The sequence below is a fragment of the Sapajus apella genome, unplaced genomic scaffold, assembly GCF_009761245.1.
Source record: "Sapajus apella isolate SASKATOON/1434 unplaced genomic scaffold, GSC_monkey_1.0 scaffold47, whole genome shotgun sequence".
Lineage (NCBI taxonomy): Eukaryota > Metazoa > Chordata > Mammalia > Primates > Cebidae > Sapajus > Sapajus apella.
The window spans coordinates 6,132,841-6,138,508 of NW_022436987.1; the positions used below are offsets into that span (position 1 = coordinate 6,132,841).

The following is a 5,668-nucleotide window of genomic DNA, read 5'->3' on the forward strand; positions in this document are numbered from 1 at the left end:
TGTCTCAGTCTCCTGAGTAGCTGGGATTACAGACATTACAGATACAGGTATGCGCCACAACGCCCAGCTAATTTTTTTTTTTTTTTTTAATAGAGACGGGGTTTCACCATGTTGTCCAGGCTGGTCTGGAACTCCTGGGCTCAAGTGATCTGCCTGCCTTGGCCTCCCAAAGTACTGGGCTTACACGTGTCAGCCACTGTGCCTGGTCACTTTTTATTAGTAAAGAAAATCATTTGCAAATTTTGGTTCTTCATATGTTTTATTAGTGACAATATTTATTTATAATATAACCCAGCCAGGCATGGTAATATGTGCTCATACCTGTAATCCCAGCACTTTGGGAGGCTGAGGTGGCTGGATCACTTGAGGTTAGAAGTTTGAGACCAGCCTGGCCAACATGGTGAAACCCTGTCTCTACTAGAAATACAAAAATTGTAGTCCAGCTACTCAGGAAGCTGAGGCACAGGAATTGGTTGAACCCAGGAGGTGGAGGTTGCAGTGAGCCAAGATTGTGCCACTGCACTCCAGCCTGGGTGACAGAGCAAGATCCTGTCTCAAAATAATAATAATTAAAATAACTTATGGCCAGGTGCGGCAGCTCATGCCTGTAATCCCAGTACTTTGGGAGGCCGAGGTGGGTGGATCACCTGAGGTCAGGAGTTCAAGACCAGCCTGACCAACATGGAGAAACCTTGTCTCTCCTAAAAATACAAATAATTAGCTGGGCTTGGTGTTGCGTGCCTGTAATCCCAGCTACTCGGAAGGCTGAGGCAGGAGAATTGCTTGAACCTGGAAGACGGAGGTTGCGGTGAGCCAGGATTGCGCCATTGCACTCCAGCCTAAGCAATAAGAGCAAAATTCCATCTTAAAAATAAACAAATGAATTGACCAATAACAGCTAAGTAAGGAGATTGAATCAGTAGTAAAAAGTTTCTCATTAAAGAAAAGCCCAGGACCAGATGGTTGCACTGGTGAATGCTACCAAACATTTAAAGAATATTCCTTGGTGGAATATTTTAAATTAGTGATTCAAACTACTCATTATTGGTCTATTCAGATTTTCTATTTTTTCATGACTCTGTCTTCCTCTAGCTTGTATATGTCTAGGAACTTAACCATTTCTTCTAGGTTATCCAATTTGCGGCATGTAATTGTTCATAGTAGTCTCTTATGATCCTTTGTGTTTCTGAGTACCCATTGTAAAGTCTCCTCTTTCATTTATAGCTATTTGGATCTCCTGTCTTATTTTCTTAACCTGGCTAATGCTTTGTCCTTTTTTTTTTTTTTTTTCAAAACAATTTAGTTCACTGATCTTTCCTATTTTTTTTCTAGTCTCTATTTCACTTACTTGTGCTCTAATCTGTATTATTTCCTTTCCTCTGCGAACTTAGTTTGTTCTTGTTTTTCTAGTTCCTTCAGATGGAAAGTTACGTTGTTTGTTTGAGATCTTTCTTTTTCTCAATAGGCCTGTATCACTGTTACTTTCCCTCTTAAACTTCTTTTGCTGCATCTCATAAATTTTTGTTGTTGTTGTTGAGATGGATCTCACTCTGTTGCCCAGGCTGGAGTGCAGTGGCGTGATCTCAGCTCACTGCAACATCCACCTCCCAAGTTCAAGTGATTCTCCCACCTCAGCCTCCCAAGTAGCTGGGACTACAGGTGCCTGCCACCATGCCTGGTTAATTTTTGTATTTTTAGTTGAGATGGTGTTTCACTATGTTGGTCAGGCTGGTCTTGAACTCCTGACCTTGAGTGATCCGCCAGCCTTGACCTCCCAAAGTGCTGGGATTACAGATGTGAGCCACTGCGCCCAGCCACATTCCATAAATTTTGGTATGTTGTGTTTCCATTTTCATTTGTCTTAAGATATTTCTGATTTCATCTTTGATCCATTGGTTGTTCAGGAGTGTTAATTCCACATACTTGCGAATTTTCCAAGTTTTCTCCTCTTATTTATTTCCAGTTTCATATCATTGTATGAAACCTTTCCTCCATGTGGTGGTAGATATAAATACGTACATATGTATAGGTTTCCATCTATGATTCCTGGCTCATAACTCCCAGAGTCTTTGTTACAGTCTTTTGTTATAAAGTTGGTGTGTTAGGCCTTTCTGACCTTCTCCAGCCTTCCTTTCACCTGCCCCAAGGCAGGACTCTAATCTGATTGTGGGTCATAAAACCACCATTCCAGAGAGGGTCTCATCCCATACCCTGGAGGAAGGAGTGCTAACGTCATGAAGCTTCCTAAAAAGCCAGGAAGACTGGATTCAGAGAGCTTCTGGGTAGCTGAACACATGCAAGTTCCTGGAGGGTAGCTCGCACAGGGAGGGCATGGAAGTTCTGTGCCCCTTCCTGTATACCTCACCCTGGGCATTTCTTCGTCTGTATCCTCTGTAATAAAATAAATTGATAAACATGTTTCCCTGAGTTCTGTGAGTCACTGTAGCAAATTAATTGAACTCAGAGGGGTTGGGGGAACCCTAACTTGAAGCCAGTTGTCAGAAGTTCTAGAGGCCCCAGACTTGTGACTGGTGTCTAGCAGGGTGGGGGGAGGGAAAGAGGACAATCTTGAGGGGCTGAGCCCTTACCCTGTGGGATTGAACAGTATTTCCAGGTAAATAGTGTTGGAATTGAATTGGAAGACATCTAGTTGGTGTTTGTTGCCAAACTGATTGCTTGCTTGTTGGTGGGGAGAAACCCCACATATTTTGGGGTCACAGAAGTCTTCTGTATTGATGCTTGTTGTGCTGGTGTGAGAGCAGAGAAAAAACACAGTTTGAGGTTTTTCTGAAACACTTGGCTATAAAAACACACTGTTCTGGTTGACAGTTACATTTTATTGTGGCTGATTAGATAAAAGGTGGAGCAAAAGAGAACCTCTGTGAACCACCAAAGAACTCAAAACAGAAAGCAAAAATATTATGGTAAAACAATGTCACCCAATGCTGTCTCAGAGGCTAATCTTGGCCCTAGAGCACTGCACATCTCCATTATCACATTTCTACGGTGGAGCTCAGGGCCTCTGTGACTCCTTTGCTCCCTTAGAAGAGAAAGTCCCTGTCAGAATATACAAATATATAAATATCCCTCTGTTTCGGGGGGAGAATGGTAAACCAAACAAATAACTGTCTTTTATTTTTAGTTAAGTCACTGTATCTTTTAAAATCCTTTTTTTTTTCTGTGTCAAGCATCATTTTTACTAGAACTTCATGTTTTTTCAGATAGTGTTCTTTATTTATTCTTTTCTGGACAGAACATTTTAAAAGTTTGTATCTCCTTTTTGCATTCTTTCACTGTGATCACAAGTCAGAGATAAAATCCAGCTGGATCTGGTAACTGTTGAGAAAGGGCTTAAATGAAGACATGCAATGGTAAATTCAGATATGCCTTTCTGGTTACAGCTCGTGTTTCCACATTTCACTGTAGCCCAAAGGCAAACACATATATACTGACAAACCACCAACACAAAACCAGAGTAGGAGCAGGTGGCAAGGGCTCACACCCGTTCTCACAGGGATACCAAGGTGGGAGGAAGGCTTGAGCCTAGGAATTTGAGGCCAGCCTGGGCAACATAGTGAGACTCCGTCTCTACATGTATGTATGTATGTATGTATGTGTATATATATATATATATATATATATATATATATATGTACTTTATGTAATACAAAAGCTAGATGGGGTGGAACAGAGTCATTTATCATTTCAAGGTCTGAAGTTATGATTTCTGAGAACCTGGAGAACTGAGAATTTAGGAAAAAGACAAAGTATTGTTTCTAATTACAGGAAAACAGGAGAAGATATAATTTTGACAATCTGGTAAATTTAAGAGAGACAAGGGTGATCATGATCGATGTTTCCAACATGTGCTTCTGATTTTCTGAAGAATATACGACAATATTAGAAGCCAAAGGGTAGGCTCTCTGCTCGTCCTATTCGACATACAGCTGCATCTTGCCTCCCATCACCAGCTGCATCCCTGAGACACCATAGGGAAGGTGAAGGTCAGAGTCAATGGATTTGGTCGTATTGGCCGCCTGGTCACCAGGGCTGCTTTTAGCTCTGGTAAAGTGGATATTATTGCCATCAATGATCTCTTCATTGACCTCAACTACATGGTCAACATGTTCCAGTATGATTCCACCCATGGCAAATTCCATGGCACCATCAAAGCTGAGAATGGGAAGCTTATCATTAATGGAAATCCCATCACCATCTTCCAGGAGTGAGATCCTCCAAAATCAAGTGGGGCGATGCTGGCACTGAGTACGTGGTAGAGTCCACTGGCATCTTCATCACCATGAAGAAGGCTGGGGCTCACTTGCAGGGGGAAACCAAATGGGGCATCATCTGTGCCCCCTCTGCTGATGCCCCCATGTTCGTGATGGGCGTGAACTATGAGAAGTATGAAAATAGCCTCAGGATTGTCAGCAATGCCTCCTCCACCACCAAATGCTTACTGTCCCTGGCCACAGTCATCCATTAAAACTTTGGTATTGTGGAAGGATTCTTAACCACCCCATCACTGCCACCCAAAGGACTGTGGATGGCCCCTCTGGGAAACCGTGGCTGATGGCCGTGGGGATCTCCAGAACATCATCCCTGCCTCTACTGGCACTGCCAAGGCTATTGGCAAGGCCATCCCTGAGCTGAACGGGAAGCTCACTGGCATGGTCTTCCGTGTCCCCATTGCCAACGTGTCAGTGGTGGACCTGACCTGCTGTCTGGAAAAACCTGCCAAATGTGATGACATCAAGAAGGTGTAAAGCAGGCATCAGAGGGTCCCCTCAAGGGCATCCTGGTTTACACTGAGCACCAGGTGGTCTCCTGTGACTTCAACAGCGACACCCACTCTTCCACCTTCGATGCTGGGGCTGGCATTGCCCTCAATGACCACTTTGTCAAACTCATTTCTTGGTATGACAATGAATTTGGCTACAGTAACAGGGTGGTGGATGTCATGGCCCACATGGCTTCCGAGGAGTAAGACCCCTGGACTACCAGCCACAGCAAGAGCATGAGAGGAAGAGAGAGGCCCTCACTGCTGGTGAGTCCCTGCCACACTCAGTCCCCCACCACACTGAATTGCCCATCCTCACAGTTTCCATGTAGACCCCTTGAAGAGGGAGGGGGCCTAGGGAGCCCCACCTTGTCGTGTACCATCAGTCAAGTCCCCTGTGCTCAGCCTAAAACAAACAAACAAACAAACAAACAAACAAACCAACCAACCAACCAACCAAAAAGAAGTCAAAGGGTAAATGTTCTTTCTTGCATTTAAGGGTCAACAGAGGCAACTGTAAAGAACTACCTTTTTATTTTAGAGATGGAGTCTAACTGGTCTTGAACTCCAGGGCTCAAGCAATCCCCCCACTTCAGCCTCCCAAACTGCTGGGATTATAGACATGAGCCACCTCATCCAGCCAATAAATGATTATTAAAATAAACAGCTACTCCTTTGCCATCATTACTATCTATAAATCAAAAGTTGCTCATTGAAATCAGCATTAGTTTTTGCTTCATCTCTATGTTCTTCCTGGTATAGTGATATATTATGGTCATTCAATAAACATTTGTTAAATTATTAGGGTGATTGAAGTGACAAGGGTATCTCTCCAACAAGGTAATGAGTGAACTCACAATCAATAGACACTTACTAAATGCTTACCGT

The 5,668-nt window shown here is 43.3% G+C and overlaps 1 pseudogene across 1 annotated transcript; it reads left to right on the plus strand.

Annotated features, from left to right (window-relative positions):
* Window positions 1-3,355: 3,355 nt before the first annotated feature.
* Window positions 3,356-5,187, plus strand: LOC116525003 (annotated as a pseudogene). The gene is made up of 2 exons (XR_004257554.1): window positions 3,356-3,371; window positions 3,985-5,187. The product of XR_004257554.1 is annotated as a glyceraldehyde-3-phosphate dehydrogenase pseudogene (transcript).
* Window positions 5,188-5,668: the final 481 nt, after the last annotated feature.